This window comes from Pezoporus flaviventris, unplaced genomic scaffold (genome assembly GCF_033815535.1).
Source record: "Pezoporus flaviventris isolate CSIRO_AGI_PZ_B2104156 unplaced genomic scaffold, CSIRO_AGI_Pfla_v1 ptg000023l, whole genome shotgun sequence".
NCBI classification, from domain to species: domain Eukaryota; kingdom Metazoa; phylum Chordata; class Aves; order Psittaciformes; family Psittacidae; genus Pezoporus; species Pezoporus flaviventris.
This window is the reverse complement of record NW_026892571.1, coordinates 16,700,821-16,718,805: the sequence shown is the minus strand read 5'-3', so window position 1 is coordinate 16,718,805 and position 17,985 is coordinate 16,700,821. Positions and strand designations below refer to the sequence as shown.

The 17,985-nt window shown below is 45.9% G+C and overlaps 1 protein-coding gene across 3 annotated transcripts in view; it reads left to right on the top strand.

Moving 5' to 3' along the window:
• Positions 1-2,965: 2,965 nt before the first annotated feature.
• The window catches only part of SMAD5 (SMAD family member 5), a 31,448-nt gene continuing 16,428 nt past the window's right edge, over positions 2,966-17,985 (top strand). Inside the window, exon 1 of one of the 3 annotated variants that reach the window (XM_061457028.1) lies at positions 2,966-3,245. The gene's annotated coding sequence lies outside the window, so the exon portion shown is untranslated. Of the gene's footprint in view, positions 3,246-15,150; positions 15,342-15,500; positions 15,780-17,985 lie in introns of those variants that run through there. The other 2 variants (XM_061457027.1, XM_061457029.1) reach the window with 2 other exon arrangements.

Genomic DNA, 17,985 nt, shown 5'->3' with positions numbered 1-17,985 from the left:
CAAATAGGCAGAGTAGGTTGGAAACAAGAACACAAACATTAAAATCTGGGTGTGATGAGTTATGTATAAGAAAGGCAGGAAAAAGCCTGTTTCAAGTTGAATTGTGTGGTTTTCTCACAAACACATCCCTGGTAATGTAGAACGGAAACATCTCCATGTTCTACGAATTTAGGGGATAGTGGGAAGTGCAGTGCAACTATAATTGCTCTGTATTTTCACACCTGAGATCCTCTGTATCAGGTTGGTCTTTGGAATTCAAAATTGGGAGTTGAATTAAAAATGTCAGCTCTGAAGTTGCCTGATCTAGTGGAAGGTGTCCCTGCCCATTGCAGGGTGTTGAAACCAGACGATCTTCAAGGTCCCTTCTAACCCAAATCATACTGTGATTCTACAAGCCTATGGATGTATTGAGAAAGCCAAAGTGGTACACTAACAACCAGTTTAATAGTTTTTGACCAGAAAAGTTATGTTCCTATTACCAGTTGCATTTTATATGTGTAATTTGTAACTATGTAATGGTATTTTTAGGATGGTGGAGAAGCAGAACTGAGGTATCGCACAATTTGGAAAAAATGCAGACCAGAATGGTACTTTAGACAATAAAATATGACTGCAGTGAGATTTGAGCTTCAGGATGAAAAGCAGCTCTCCTAACACAAGTGAAGAACACAAGTATGACCCAACTAGGTGGGATCAACGTTCTGCCCAGCTCAAGTGTCTTGCCCAACAGGCAGCAGCAGAGGATGCCCAGAGGAAGAATGCAAGTACAAGGCAGACAGTAATGGCACAGAATACTCACCAACAATTGGTAGCCAAGGGACTTCTGAAGCCAAAGGTCAGTGTCTTTGTATTTACTGACCTTTAACGGGTTTTTCTTTCATGAATAGCTCTGTCACTGGTTTTGGTTTTTGAACTTCTGTAAACTTTTAGTCCCACAGTGTTCACTGGCAGAGATTTGAACTCCTTATAGCACTTTATGTGAAGAACTACATTTTTCTCCTCAAAAGCCCGCAGCTAAGCTTCCTTTCATCTCCTCCAGAACTGGAAGGCAAAGTCTTCTTTCACCTTCCCTGTTCCACCTGGGCTTTTTGCAGATGTCTGCAATATCCTTTCTCAGCTCTTTCCAGGTGGAAAAGACTACTTAGACATTCCCTGCATAGGACAATTTGATGCTTCAGGTCATTCTTTTTTGGCATTGTCTGTACCTCTGCCAGATGTAGGATTTGTTTATCAGATGGAAACTGAGCCCACTGCCTGGATCCTGAGATGCAGGTGCACCAGGAATTCAGTGTCAGAGTGACCCGCTTTGCTTTGTTTGCCATTCCGTTTGTGGCTATTCCTGACATTCAGTGAACTCCTTGGTGACCAAAAATACATTCAACACCTGCATCAAACTATTATAAATTATTGTTCCTGAGTAATAATGCACGAGCACATCATCTTGGAAGTGACTTCACTCCCACATGTGCTGCTTTACTTTTATAGTTATACCAAATTTCATCTGTCTTTTGTTTCCCACTCAGTACAGCGAACTCCTTCTTCCGTTCTTCACATTGAGTCCTCATCTTCACTTCCCTGGCCAACTTTTTTACCCACAGATCATCTTACTGCCTTTTCCAGCTCATTGAGCACTACACTGAGCAGCATCAACGTGCAATACACCTGTGAAAATCCACTTCCCTCTACCATGGAAAGTAACCAGATACTTGAGTAGCAATACCTTCTCAGGAGACCATTACCTCCTTTCTCCTGGCAGATGATCTTCCCTGAGAAAGGTGGGAAACATTGTCAAGAGTCTTTTAGAAATCCATGTAGGATATATCATTATCTTCCTTACACTGACTGAATCCTTCAAAGGAATCCAGTAGTGATCTGCAGAGCCTGACTCCTTGGACAAGCCATGTTCATCCTTCCTCACTATACTCTTTACGGGGGGTGTCTGAACCTTCTTTTCTATTGTTGGCTTAAATCTTGCCAGATAGGGGCTCTAGCAAGGGTCTCCAGCTTGCAGTGTGAGGGAGACACAAGGTTTCTCAGGAACTAGGGTTTGAGAGGGTTGAGCTGATCATTTAGACACAACCCTCGTCACCAACCCCCATCCCCGGCAGTGTTTGAGGCCAGGCTGGATGGGGCTTGGAGCAACCTGCCCTAGTGGAAGGTAGCCCTGCCCGTGGCAGGGGTTGGAACTGGGTGAGCTTTAAGGTCCCTTCCAACCCAAGCCATTCTATGGCTCTATGATCTTCAAGAAGATCAATGGCTAGTAATTAGATATAATCATAATATTCTCATTATTTTAGTAAGAACTGCTTTGATTCTTCAAGCATCTAATTGCATGAACTTTATTTTCTGTTTTACATTGTTCTCCTAGGGAGTGCTGCTGTCAGACTGTTCCTGGACTTTGAAACCTCTGTGAGCTCTGTTGTCAACAAGACTAATAGGTTTTTATTGTGTTTAACTCACAGAGCATGAGCATGCAGACTTACAATGTAAGTCTCCACTTTTGCCATCTTTGTATATAACATAGAGAATGGTGAAATGCAAATGGAGAAGACCTGATATGAAGATCATTTGTGCTTTAGAATTGTATTTCTTACATGAAAAATGCCATTATCCTAATTACACTGGCCTGTTTTGAGGTTTGTGTGTCTGCATGTGTGCACAGATGTACCATGTAAATGCCTTAAATGTGTGTATATATATTTATATGTGCATATAGATCTATTTATATGTATTAAACATGTATATACACATTTATATGCATTAAATGCATCCAGATTGCGAGTATTCTTCCTATGCAGAGACTTAATGCAAAGAGTCAATACATTGTGATTGTAATAGCTCCCATTTTGCAACCTAGATAAATTATTCACTAAAAGGGATCAGGCAGCTCTGGCAGAGCCGGGATTTACACCGGGAAAGAGCTTTTGATCTATAGATTGTAAGAAAGACACAGCACAAAAGATGGCTGCGTTGCATCGGAGCGAGGAGCGTTATTACAGGATGAAGGAAGGAAGCAAAAATAGACCTGACACACAAGTTTTGCTGAAAGTTTCTAAAGTGGGAATTTGAATTCTCTGCAGCCGACTCTGGGCGCGCTGCTGGGTGTGTTACCCGATCCGGAGCTGGGGACCCTCGGCTCCTCCCCGCCGCCAGCATGGGAGGAAGAGAGGAATAGGAATCACTTGGAAGGGAGCTAGGGCAAAAATAAAGGCTCGGGAAATGGAGCTGCAGTAAGTTGCTGGAAGGTAAAGCCCTGTTCATTTGTTACTGCTTCTTGCTTTGTTTTCTTCTTACGAGCGCCTGCCTGCCACTTGGTTTGTTATGCTTTGAAGTGCGTTTTGCAGCAGGGGGAAGAAGATTCGCGGAGAGGGCGTCACTTATAAAAGTTTCCAGATTTTACTGAGCTTGTTTGTTTCCTTCTCTTTTTTTTTTTCTAAGGGGGGGGGGGGGGGGGTGTACTATTCGCAATGCAAGTGGGCGATGTGGCCAAGGTCTAAATATACGCCTGTGGAAACAGAACCCCACAGATAGCGACACCGATAGCAGAGGCTATTGTTAACTTTTGGGATTCCAATTAAATCCTGCAATGTTAAACATTTATTTAATTACTGGATAGCGAGCAGGAATTCTCCCTGGCTAACTAATGGAGTCGGAAGAGCGCAGTAAGGGAGAGCTGTTTCTCCTACCTCCCCCCAAATCTAAATAGCTATAGGCAAGCACAGGCTCGAATAGGAACATTCAAGGACAAAAAAGTTGCAGCTTTGTTTTAGGAGTTATATTTCAGCGGGGTAAGTGAACTATATTGCATGTATTTTTCCATATCTCCGGCTCAATCCAAACATAACATTCCAAAGGATAAAATCTGTTACAGAATAAAACCGACTTCGTGACAGCTGAACTTCCATGCGAAGTCTAAAAATGATCTAAAAGCGCCTTGAGAATCCTAAATGTCATTCCCAAGATGTGGTGAATTGTAATTAGGGCTGGGAACTATTTTAGTGACAGTGCCTTACATGGGGCCCATGGAAGCAGCTAAGGCATTTATGAACTTGGTGGGTTTTCTTCCTTTACATACAAAGGTTTTTAGACAATAACAATGATCCCAATTTATTTCAGATTTGCAAAAATGGAACCAAAACTGAAAATGTGTTGTTTGCCCTTTGATTTCCCTTCCTGTATTTCCTTTTAAAGCATAGGCCATAGGGCAGTGCATAAAGAGTGAAAGAAAGCTCATCAACAATCAAATAGTGAATGAAAAATAACTTTTTAATTATTATGAGAAAAACCCTTGTGTTTTTCTCATCTGTCTTCTCCAAAAGGTTTAATTTTTGTTTTAGACAACGATCTGGTTCCCCTTCTCCTAACAAAAAGCAAAGAAAGGAAAAATACGATTCCAATGGAAAAGAGAAGCCAACAGCTTGCAGCATGCTGCCCAAAGCCTGCACTGCACCATGCCCAAGAGCACTTAAATTTTATAATAGACATTATTATGCTTGTATATGCAGATCTTGATACTGTAGAGGAAATTATTAAACCCAACTATTTGGTCATGAGGGTGGAAAAGAAAAAGCTGTGTCCCTAAGTGTGCCACAAAATTTAAATACAGGTTTAAACACAAGGCCCAGCACCTGTAACTTGGGGACCTGGGCAGGAATACGCCCAGAAGGAGAAAGTCAGGTCCTGTCAGTTCCTACATGAGAAAGCTCCAGCACTTGGCATTGCCATCAGTAATTGCTTTGTGTTGTGAAATCCTGAGGTGATAAAGCTGCTGTTAGAAAGTTGGCCTGTGAGTAATTAAGCGTAGGTCTGGCTATTAAAACCTGGTTTGTTACTCATAGGCTACACTCATCTGCTGTGTCTTCTGTTAAGATACAGATAAACTCAGCGTCCTTTTCCTTGGTCTCAGCCAAAAGTAACTGCATAATGAATAGTTTTTAGCCATAGGGATTGTTCAGACATACATTGTTGGACGAATTACCTTTATCATAATAGGTACAATTATTGTAATAGATGGCTTCTATTTCAAACTGTTCCTTTTTCCTTTCATTTATTCCCAGAGGACATGCTGGAGGATGAGTACCTTTCTTTCTTCATTTAATGTTTAAAATACTGATTTTACTCAGAAGGAAAAGTTTCCTTTTTCTTTTTTTCCTTAAATTTCTGTTTCAGAGTGTTTCTGTTTATTATATTCAAGCTTGTCCATAGAGTGGGTGTAACCAGGGGCAGAATTTGGCCCATGATGTGAACTGAATTTTTAGGGCTTCCACTATTTAGAGCTCTGTTGAGCTAAAAATAGTTTTCCTGTGGTTTTGGCCATGGAGCCACAAATACAAGTTTTCAGTGCACAGTTATTGTGGATGTTGGTCCCAACTATTGCTACAAGCAATGGAATTCCAGCTCATGAGTCTGTCAGCAGATGATTATGTTGAGTGTGAGACTACAGTTATCTTCTCACTGTCCCAAAGTGAGAACGATTCCCACCCAAACGTCAGGCACTTTCCAAAGGGACCGCTCTGAGAAGGCAACACTTGGGCTGGGGAGTGAAGAGCCCCAGGAAAAACTGGGTCTGTGCAGGTGACAATACTGGGCATGTTGTGATAGGACAAGGGGAATGGCTTTAACCTGCCAGAGGGGAGGCTGAGATGAGCTCTTAGGCAGAAGCTCTTCCCTGTGAGGGTGCTGAGGCGCTGGCACAGGGTGCCCAGAGAAGCTGTGGCTGCCCCATCCCTGGCAGTGTTCAAGGCCAGGTTGGACACAGGGGCTTGGAGCAACCTGCTTTAGTGGAAGGTGTCCCTGCCCGTGGCAGGGGTTGGAACTGGATGAGCTTTAAGATCCCTTCCAACCCAACCCATTTTCTGGTTCTATAACACCACTGAAGAATACACTCAGGAGGCTATCCAGAGGTCTTGGTCTGGCTGCCACAGACACCTTTTAGGAGGCAGGGGCTATCCTCTGAGCTTAGCAGTAGGAGTCAGACTCCAAAAAGTGTTCATATACTGTGAGATCGCATTCTGGAAATAGTTGGGAATCACTGACCAGCAGAATGAGAATACTGGTACTGCTGATGCAATGGTGAGGGTAAGCTGGGGGATGGTCCAGAAAAATAGCAACACCGGAGGAATACCAAAGGAATTGTGGCATTTACAAATTTTTATCCCTTCCTGTGTGAGAGCAGTGTATTAGGTTGTGTTAATCAGCTGGGACATTTATTCCATGCCTCTGGGAAGGTTTCCACCCCTTGCTCCAAGAAGCAGATCCAATTCAGCAGTATGACCAAGCGCTATCCGTAGGTGCCAATGGAAGAGGCCTCACAGCCTGATGTGGACTTTGTGACAGTTCTCAGGCAAAGGCTTCTCTCAGTTACCACTTCTTACATATCTTGCTCTTCCTACAGTCTTTTTTCTCCTTCTTGGAATTTTGCTTTGTTTTTTTTATTAGTTTTCCAGACGTTCATTTCTTGAATTGCATGTCTAGTTTTGCACCCCTCGCTGACTCCCAGATCTGTCAAACTGGATACACCATCCCTAAGATACACACGTTTTAATTCTGTGGAGTGTGAGAACTTACAAAACCTTTACGTAATGCCTTTGTTTCTAACGTCCTCATAGACCTACCAGTATTCAGTAACACATCACATTTATTCTTGCAGTCTGAGAAGAGTTTGCAGCTTTAGACTCACTTGGGAAGTATAACTTGAGCTTGCCTTTTCCTCCCCTGGCCTACAATTTCATGTTAACATCTCGTACCCATAGCTTCAGGAGACAAGACTAATTCTTCTCTCCCTTCCTCTGTACTGCTGTGTGAGTTGAGTCACGCAAGGTACCCAGAAGTGTGGCTGTAACAATAACAGGGTACATAATTTATTCTCATAGGATTCAAAGGCTGTAAGCCTTTGATTGAGTGTAACTTCACAGGAGCCTGCACCGCCAAGGGCCTGGCAGATAAACACCTTTCATATATTTCCTCCAAACATTAAACTCTTTTTTCTTTTTTCACTTTTTTACATATGTGATGCAATGCGTACAACCTTTGTATTGCCTTCTTGTTGTGAGGCAGCCACTTAGCATCTAGCACCCTTGCTCTCAGTGTGCTGTAACTCGCAGGTCTGTTTAAGAGGACTAAATGGCCGGAGCCAATGCCACCTCCCTTTCCACTTGCTGAACTCTGCTCAAACTTAACACTGCTTTTCAGCCTCAAAAATGTATGTAAAGGTATGTATAGTATGTTAGCCCCTCCTTAGCCTTTCCCACCCTGAAACTTTTCAAACAGGGATGGCATGTTCCTCTCTTCACTGCCAAAAAAACCCTGAAATTCCTTTCTCAGCCTTTCCCCCTTCCCCCCTTTCTTCTCAGCTGACAGCTGTGAGAGTGGAACCTTCTTGAGCTATCCGAACCATCTCCCCCAGTCCTGTTTTGAAACTAGATTTGGATTAAATAGTAAGCCATCTTTCACAATGCAGGAGTTTTTTAACATAGGTAGAAAGTGGTTTTGCAAATGCTTCATGTGGGTAAAGGCATGATAACTGGTTTTATATGTATACTCATATACACACATATATATATATATGTAAAACCAGCTTTCCCCCTTCTCCCCCAGCAATTTAGAGAGTTGATAGAGAATGAAGTGGAACAGTGCAGTCATTTCAGAAGTCACAGGAAGGCCACCGTTGCAGAATAAAGCAACTTCCCCCCCCCCCCGACCATTTCCTTATAATTCAAACAATCTATTTGATTTTCAAACTATTCATTTCTAGACAAACAAAAATCTCATGCAGAAATATAGGGATTGTATTCAAAATCTGGAGAGAAATCAAAATAATGTAATTTAAGATGCTTGTTGAACTTCATGGTTGCTTCTCAACCATACAAACTGGTGGTAGGTCTTCTGTTGTTTGTTTTGTGCTTTGATCAGGTTGTAAGGTTATAGTAGCTCCAGCACACACATCTACAGTAATGTTGGTTTATGAGAAGGCAGTTTTCTATCTTCATTGCTTTTGGGTTGTGTGTAAAGGAATGCAAGACGGGTACTTTGGTTGACTTTAAAGACAGGACCAAAAGCATAAACGTTGTGCAGTTGTCTCTGCAAAATCTGAACACACAATTAGCAATTAAACATTCAGGTAAGTAGAAGGTTAGCTTGTCTTTTTTTCCTTGGACCACCACAGCTGCATGTCTGTGTGTTGGAAAATCTTGGTTTGCCAATGCTAAAGAGGATTGATGGTTCCATGAGTTGTAAAATTCATGAATTCATGAAACCACTTGATTTCTAGAAACCGTTTAGGATGCTCTGAGTCTTGTTGTTGCAAGCCTTTCACTGAACTTGGTATGTCAGTAAAGTGGACCTAGTGGAGCGTGGCTGTAGAGATTAAAGCAATGGAAACCATGTATGAAGTACACAGTGGTGAAGGTGGTGTTAACTTAATGGTGTCACCTTAAGGGTACACAGAGTTGAACAATCAGATCACCAATGTCATTTACTTTGTCCTTTGTCTCACTGACTGAGATTACTTGACTGTAGACACTTTGAGGTGTGCCCATTAGAGGAAGCCTATTCTTTAAGTGGCAGATCATATTTATATTGCCATATTCCAAAACAGTCTGTACACTCTGCTTAAGAATCACTGCTTTCTGAGTGGAGTGCTGCAAGCAGACACGTCCAACCTGCCTGTTGTTTAAAATTGAGACCATTTGGAAAACTTAGTTTTGGAAAACTTCAGTTTTCCTCATCCTCTCCCATACACTTGCATGCACACCTTCAGCACTCCTCATCATTTGAGCTCTAAAACCTCCGCAAGAGGCAGCACAGGGGAGCTCTACGTTGTAGATTGCTCTGACAGTACGCAACCGTTTTGTAACTTCTCAATAAGAGAACATTTTGTTTTGCAGAGACACGACGGCTGGCACATGAACAACACCTAAAATGCCTGCTGCCAATTTGTTGTTTGTTACTTGGTTTATTAATTAAGTTACACAAAAGATTTGGAAGACGACCAACAGTTGGGTTTTTTTTTTTGTCCCGTAGTTTGGACTGCCCGGCCAAAGCAGAACAATTGCTGGTGCACAGATACATTGGAGTCGCCAAAGGTTAGCGCTGTTCTGAGGCTAAATTACACCAAAGCTTTGCTCCTTCCCCACTGTCATGAACTTTATGGTAGAGATATCCTCTTGGGCTCTTAATTGACCTCTGTATAGATCTGATCAGAGTACACTGGTGCAAAATACTTCTGTTTACCTCAAAAATAACCAAGAGCCACATGGGTTTGAACCAGAAGAAAATGTCTTTGAAGCTCAGATGTATTTGAAATGGAAACTTCCATTTGGTTCATTGGATATTTTTCCCTCTTTCTACAAACTTTATGCTGTGAGATTTTATTTTGTTTTTTTTTTTTGTGTGTTTTTTTAAATTTTTTTTTTTTTTTATGTTTTACCCTTAATTCACACAAATAAAACCTGGGGTTTCATGTGGCTTCTTTTTCACTTAGTTATATATGTATTTGATACATATTTATATCTAAAATAACTTTTCCATTCTATTTCCCTGTCTCTAACATTTCTCTCCAACAGGAATTTGCTTGATAGCAAGATTCCCTTGGCATGCCAGATGCAATCGGTATGCCAGCCCCTTAACTGCTGCAAGACAGAGTAGTTACCTGTCCTACAACAAAGATACAAGCTTATGTACAGATGATGATTTTGCCCCATATTCTCTGTTCCTACACACGCTGTAGGAATTTCTGTGGTGGGTGAGACTGGGATTCAGTTTAGGTCAATGCCGTGTCTGACACAGGCTCCAATCGGCCTTCTCTGAGGAAGGCGACTTGTGCTTTCCTTATCTTCATGTAGGGAAAGCTTCCTCTTAAAATCACTTTGTGGGCTGAAGCGTTCAATACTTTCCCCTAATTGTGGATGTTGGCGATGCCCATTTAAAGCTCAATTGCCCACTGCCATCAGGGTGCAGGCCTCAGCACTGATCCCAGGCACCACACGGCACTGGGCAGCAGGGCCGGCGGCGGCTCAGCCCCTGCAGCACCGGCCATCGTGGCATTCAGCCCTCAGCTGCCATTGGGGCCTCCAATAGGCGCCGGCAGAGGCGTTTTATGGGGGGTCACTGCGGAACTGCACTGATCCTGAGGTAAATTATTTATCCCTCCCTCTTGGGGTGAGTTTTTTCTTCATCCAGACCCCCAAACACTTCTATTTTCTCTGATTTCACTTGGTTTTATGGGTACAAGCTGGATCCCCAAAGGCCCTTCACGCCGCATCCCCTCAATCTATTCCAGCCCTCCTTGCTGCCACCCACTTATTTATTCCACTTGGTTTTGTGGGTACAATCTGCATCCCCTCAGCCCAGCCCAGCCCAGCCCTTGGATCAGCCTGTGGATGCCAGCCCCTGCACTGACAGCCATTGCGGCCTCCACCCCTCAACTGCCATTGAGGCCTTCAATAGGCCCCAGCAGAGGCATCCTCCTAAGGGGTTACTGTGGAATGGTGCTGATCTTGAGGTACATTTTATATCCTCCATCTCAGGCAGAGTTGTTTTTTTCATCTACAACCCCCAATGCTTCTACTTTTTTCCCTATTTCACTTGTTTTTGTGGGTACAAGCTGGATCCCCACAGGCCCCCCCTCCACGTCCCCTCAGCCTAGGTGAGCCTTCGGATCTCAGCCCCCCCAGCACCAGCCATTGCAGCCTCCACCCCTCGGCTGCCACTGGGGCCTTCAATAGGCTCTGGCAGAGGTGTTTCGTAAGGGGTCACAGGGAGACTGCAATGATCTCGAGGTAAACTTTTTGTTCCTCCATCTTGAGGTGAGTTATTTTATCAACAACAGGCCCCTATGTTTTGCTTTTTTTCTCTATTCCACTTGGTTTTGCGGATACAATCTATACCCCCTCAGCCCAGCCCAGCCCAGCCCAGCCCTTGGATCAGCTCAGCTGAGCCTGGATCGCAGCCCCTGCAGCGCCAGCCATTGTAGCCTTCACCCCTAGACTGCTAGTGGGGCCTCCAATAGGCCCCAGCAGAGGCGTCCTCATGAGGGGTCACTGCGGATCCGCACTGATCCTGAGGTAAATTTTTTATCCCTTCGTCTCAGGGCGAGTTGTTTTTTTATCAGCAACCCCTAACGCTTCTGTTTTTTTCTGTTTCACTTGGTTTTATGGTATAAGCTGGATTCCTGCTGCCTCCCTCAATCCCCCCACCATCCCTGTCCCCATTCTTTCAGCCCACCCAGCCCTTGGATCTAGTCCCTGCAGCACCAGCCACTGAGGCCTTCAATGGCTCCAGTGGAGGCTTTCTCAGGAGGGGTCACCGCAGAACTGCACTGATCTTGAGGGAAATTTTTTATCCCTTTTTTTACCCCTCCTTCTTGGGAGGAGTTGTTTTTTTTCATGCAGAACCCCCAACACTGCTATTTTTTCTCTATTTCACTTTCTTTTGGGGGTATAAATTGGATCGCCACAGGCCCTGCCACCAGGCTCCCTCAGCCCAACCCTTGCCATCTCCCCCTGCAGTGCCGGCCATTGTGGCCTTCACCCCTAGACTGCTACTGGAGCCTTCAATAGGCCCCGGCAGAAGCATCCTCATGAGATGTCACTGCAGAACTGTGCTACTCTTGAGATAAATTTTTTATCCCTCCCTCTCAGGGTGAGTTTTTTCATCAACAGCCGCCAATGCTTCCATTTTTTCTCTGTTTCACTTTGTTTTGTGGTACAAGCTGGATTCCTGCTGCCCTCCTCCCCCCCTCCCAGTCCCTGTTCCCATCCCCTCAGCCTAGCCCAGCCCTTGGATCAGCTCAGTTGAGCCTTTGGATCTCAGCCCCTGCAGCACGGGCCATCACAGCCTCCACCCCTCAGCTGCCACTGGGGCCTTCAATAAGCCCCAGCAGAGGCATCCTCCTAAGGGGTTACTGTGTAATGGTGCTGATCTTGAGGTACATTTTATATCCTCCATCTCAGGCAGAGTTGTTTTTTTCATCTACAACCCCCAATGCTTCTACTTTTTTCCCTATTTCACTTGCTTTTGTGGGTACAAGCTGGATCCCCACAGGCCTACCCCCCTCCACGTCCCCTCAGCCTAGGTGAGCTTTCGGATCTCAGCCCCCCCAGCACCAGCCATTGCAGCCTCCACCCCTCGGCTGCCACTGGGGCCTTCAATAGGCTCTGGCAGAGGTGTTTCGTAAGGGGTCACAGGGAGACTGCAGTGATCTCGAGGTAAACTTTTTGTTCCTCCATCTTGAGGTGAGTTATTTTATCAACAACAGGCCCCTATGTTTTGCTTTTTTTCTCTATTCCACTTGGTTTTGCGGATACAATCTGTACCCCCTCAGCCCAGCCCAGCCCAGCCCAGCCCAGCCCTTGGATCAGCTCAGCTGAGCCTGGATCCCAGCCCCTGCAGCGCCAGCCATTGTAGCCTTCACCCCTAGACTGCTAGTGGGGCCTCCAATAGGCCCCAGCAGAGGCGTCCTCATGAGGGGTCACTGCGGATCCGCACTGATCCTGAGGTAAATTTTTTATCCCTTCGTCTCAGGGCGAGTTGTTTTTTTATCAGCAACCCCCAACGCTTCTGTTTTTTTTCTGTTTCATTTGGTTTTATGGTATAAGCTGGATTCCTGCTGCCTCCCTCAATCCCCCCACCATCCCTGTCCCCATTCTTTCAGCCCACCCAGCCCTTGGATCTAGTCCCTGCAGCACCAGCCACTGAGGCCTTCAATGGCTCCAGTGGAGGCTTTCTCAGGAGGGGTCACCGCAGAACTGCACTGATCTTGAGGGAAATTTTTTATCCCTTTTTTTACCCCTCCTTCTTGGGAGGAGTTGTTTTTTTTTCATGCAGAACCCCCAACACTGCTATTTTTTCTCTATTTCACTTTCTTTTGGGGGTATAAATTGGATCGCCACAGGCCCTGCCACCAAGCTCCCTCAGCCCAACCCTTGCCATCTCCCCCTGCAGTGCCGGCCATTGTGGCCTTCACCCCTAGACTGCTACTGGAGCCTTCAATAGGCCCCGGCAGAAGCATCCTCATGAGATGTCACTGCAGAACTGTGCTACTCTTGAGATAAATTTTTTATCCCTCCCTCTCAGGGTGAGTTTTTTTCATCAACAGCCCCCAGTGTTTCCATTTTTTCTCTGTTTCACTTTGTTTTGTGGTACAAGCTGGATTCCTGCTGCCCTCCTCCCCCCCTCCCAGTCCCTGTTCCCATCCCCTCAGCCTAGCCCAGCCCTTGGATCAGCTCAGTTGAGCCTTTGGATCTCAGCCCCTGCAGCACTGGTCATCACAGCCTCCACCCCTCAGCTGCCACTGGGGCCTTCAATAAGCCCCAGCAGAGGCATTTCATAAGCGTACACTGGGGACTGTGTTGATTCTGCAGTAAATGTTTTATTCCTCCACCTTGAGGCGAGCTACTTTTCAACAACAGTCCCCAAATGTTCTGCGTTTTTCTTTCTTTTGTGGGTACAAGCTGGATCCCCCCCAGGCCTAACCCCCACATCCCCTCAGCCCAGCCCAGCCCTTCGCACTGTGCCCCATTACCCCAGCCCAGCCCTCCCTGCCATATTGCTTCCTCCCCTCAGCACCACATATGCACTACGCTTCTCACTGCCATCAGAGTTCAGGCCTCAGCCTTATGTTGGAGTGAAGCGCGTGAAGAGCAGAGCTGAACATGGTTCAGCCCTTACACAATGCTCTAAGCTGTCTCATCATCTGTAAGGGAAGCAGGACTTTGCCAGTCCTGCCCTGCGATATGAGGCCTTTGAATGGACAACTGGGTTTATTACTGATTTCAGTGCAAGTGAGCTCCAGCCCTCGTTTGCCATTGGGGCCTTCAATAGGACCCAGCAGAGGTATCTTCATGAGGGGCCACTGCAGAACCACACTGATCTTGAGGTAAATTATTTCTCTCTTTTCTTCCCCTCCTTCTTGGGGTTATTTTTTTTGTGTAGAACCCCCAACAATGCTATTTTTTCTCTATTTCACTTTCTTTTGGGGGTATAAACTGGATCCCCCCCGCCCCATCCCTCTCCCCAGACCCTGGATCTCAGCCCCTGCGGCACCGGCCATCGCAGCCTTCCTCTCGGCTGCCATAGGGGCCTTCAATAGGCCCAAGCAGAGGTGTTTCATAGGGGTCACTCTAGGACCGCTCTGATAGTGCAGTAAATATTTTATCCCTCCATTTTGAGGCTGTTTTTTCATCAACAAACCGCAACGATTCTGTTTTTAATATTTCACTTTGTTTTGTGGGTACAAGCTGGATCCCCACAGGCCTCCTCACCATGTTCCCTCAGCCCAGCTCTTGGATCTCAGCCCCTGCAGTACTTGTCATCATGGTCTTCACCCTTTGACTGCCACTGGAACCTTCAATAGGCCACAGCAGAGGCACCCTCATGCAGGGTCTGAGATGACCCTGAGGTGAATTTTTTTATCCCTCAGTCTCAGGGTGAGTTATTTTTTCACCATCAACCCCCAGCTTTTCCATTTTTTCTCGTTTCACTTCGTTTTGTGGGTACAAGCTGGATCCCCGCAGGCCCTTCCTGCTGCTTCCCCTCAACCCTGCCCTGGCATCTCAGCCCCTGCAGTGCTTGCTGTCACAGCCTTCACCACTCAGCTCTCATTGGAACCTTCAATAGGCTCCAACACAGGCATCCTCATGAATGGTCACTGTGGAAGTTCACTGATCTCGAGGTAAATTTTTTACCCCTCCATTCAGGGCGAGTTGTTTTTTCATCAACAACCCCTGACACTTCTCTATTTTCTCTATTTCACTTTCTTCAGCGCGTACAAGCTCGATCCCCGCAGTCCCAAACACTGCGTCTCTTCAGCCCTTTTATCAGCTCAGCTGAGCCTTTTGGATCTCAGCCCCTGCAGCACCGGCCATCGCGGCCTTCACCCCTAGCCTGCCACTGGCGCCTTCAATCGGCCCCAGCAGAGGCGTTTCATGAGGGGTCACAGCGAGACCGCGCTGATCTTCAGCTCAACTTTTTATCCCTCCGTCTGGGATAAGGTGTTTTTTTCGACAACAGCCCCCGAACGGTTCTCTTTTTCTCCATTTCACTTTGCTTTGCGGGCACTCTCCACCCGCCCTTCCCGCCGCGTCTGCGTCCTCCCTTTGCAGCGCGCATGCGCGGGAAGCGCAGGCTCCCGCCCGTGCTTTGGCCCCGCCCCTCTCGCACATCCGGGTCCCGGCGCTGGCCCCGCCGGCGCCGCCGCGCCGCTGTCCCCCTCCGCGGGCTCCCAATAAAGTTTTGTTGCTGAGCGGGCGGGCGGCAGCGGCCCAGCCCCTGCCTGCAGCCTCACGGACGGACGCTCTCCCTGTTCGCCGCGGTGGAGCACGGCCGCCTCTGCTCCGTGTCGGGTGGGTCCGGGCGGGGGGACTGCGGTTAGCGTTCCCGGGGCGGGGGAACGGGCCTTTCCGAAACTTACAGAGGGGCCGAGGCCTCCCGCGGCGGCGCGGGGCTTTAGGCCGACCCGGGCCGGGCTGAGGGGGAGCGGCGTGTGGAGGGAAGAGCAGCTGCGGGAGGGAAAGGGGAGCGCAGGCTCGCGCTGCTGGGCTGTTAAAACACGCTCCGTGCCGATAAAAATAAGTCTGTGCACGTAACTGTAGGAGCGAACTGTTGCAACGCTAATGAGAGGCTCGGTGGTTTTTGTTTCTCTTTTTATTTATTTATTATTTATTTAAGACGAGGAGCTCGCTCCCGGCTGGAGCAAGGCCTTGGCCCAAGGAAAAGGGAGAGGAACAATTCCACGTTTCGGATCCCTTGGGAAAGAGAGGCGCTTTCCCGCGGAGGCGATGGTAGGGAACCCATACTTGTCCATCTCGGCCTTCCCTTGCGTGCACCCAGCCCTGACAGCTGCCTGACAACAGATGGGCCGCCCGAGTGATTTAGAATGGCAATTTTTGTTTTCTGCGGGTTGTAAACTTAATAGAGGAAATATGGTCTTGCGGTTAAAAGCACAAGACTGGGAATCAAGTGATCTGGGTGCTTGTTCCACTTGGGTAGCTTCTGGTGGGACTTGAAGCTCGTTGAATGAAGCTATTTCTCAGTAAAACAGGGAAGAACTGATTTTACAGTAGTTGTTGAATGTATTATTGAATAGGTTCAGTAATAGTTGTTGTTTTGGTGGGATCTGTGGGGATTCAGAGATTTTACTCAGTGAATAATTTGAGCTTTCACAAAACCTCCAAGAAATAACTGTCAACATTTGCATCAGCCTCTTAAGTTTTGCCTTGTCGGGGGAAATCAGATCGTTGGTATGTGATGGTTTTAGATGAAATCTCTTGCTGGTTTTTATGTCTTTGTTGATTTACCTTCCATGGGTGGCTTTATAATACCAAAACCTGAAATTAACATTGTATATGTCAGTTATGAAAGTTCTGCACAGAATATCTGATATTTTAAGGAATCACAGAATTATGTTGAAGAGAAAGGGGGGAAAAAAAGGGTGGAAACACAGTGTTGGAGTCATGTGCCCGTGCTCATCAAGAGTAATGTAACACTTTATGAAGCTGGCAGATGGTAGTAGTGGAAGTTAATAGCAGCAGCAAATAACTTAATTGAAGATGTTTCATAATTAGGGTGTTGTAACTTTTGAGAGTGCCCTGTCTGTGTGTAGAGTGCTGTTGGATTTAATGTCTTAATCCCTACCGTTTGATAGTGGTTTACTCTTACCGCTGATATTAAAATTGCACACTTGGTCTTGAAATTGCCGCTCAGTGCTTAATAGCGCTTACTTTTGCAAGCAAAACCAAACTCCTACAAACCATGTGCTTACCGGGGTACCTGCCTTTGTGAAAGCTTTCTTTTCCTTTCCATTGTGGAGCAAATACACTTGAGGGAGGAATTTTCTTGGTTTTGTTAGAAAACATTCCTAGTGGAAGCCCAAGATGGGCAGTCCTGATGGGGATGAGAAGTGGGAAAGGAGGAAGAGAAGCTTCCTCTGCGTTTCTTTCTCTGGATGGCGAAAGATCACTACAAAAGGGCATGCTGCTATGATACTTGTGGTGGTTGTATTTTGTGTGAGATTTGGAATTTTAACCTCTGATGGAACCTGAATGAGCTGTAACTGTGGACTTTGTACTACGTGGGTCTGGTTATGAAATCCAGTTTTTAATCTTGCACCTTGAGTGGATGGTCTCCTGGGCAGAGTTTTCATGATGGTAGAGTATCATCTGAGCTGGAAGAAGCTGTGTCTCAAGATGGAGTGCATGCACTCTATTAAGCAAATATTGGGGTTTATTCGAGTGGGTTTAGCAGCTTAGGTTGTGATTTTTAGTATTCCAGAGGATGCTTTTAATTTTAGTAAAATGTCCTCTATATTTTCTTTATAGTTCTTTAAAGAAAACTCAAAGAACTCCTTTGTTTCTCTTGGCTGAATTACCTACCTGCAGAGATGCTGCTGTAGCAATTCTGTGCAAGTTCTTGTGCCTTCCTTCACCGCCAGTTGAGCTGCTTTTTTGTTAGGTTTGTCTTTTAAATAAAAATACAAGTTTCTGCTAATGTCTATGATAGATTTGCCAAAAGTACTGTGTTAATATTTCTTCCTCAAAGATCTTTAAGTGATTTTTAATAGCAACAGGTAAGGGAGCTCATGCTAAGAATTAAAAGATTCATTCTTGTGTGAGCTGAGAACACTTCAGATAGTTCATGGCTTACATTGATAAATAGCTCATTAAAAGCAAGTTGAACAGTAATTGAAGACTTTTGCAGTTATCATTAGTCTTAGTGCAAGTTCCTGCCCTGTTTTCTGGAAGCCCTTTTAGCCATATTCCTGTGACCACGTATAAAAGTTTGGCTGGCACTAGAGTGTGCTTGACCAGCGTGGGTTGGCAAGGTGCAGCCTGCCGCCTGCCAAGTCTGTATCCCTGCTGACCTACCACCAAGGTTGAGCCTGCCAGGACTGTCATCCCCGACAGAGGATCTTTGTCAGGATCGCTGCTACTGATACACCAACTATGAAGTAGTGTCTCTGAATTCTGGGTCAGTGCATGTCACAAACTG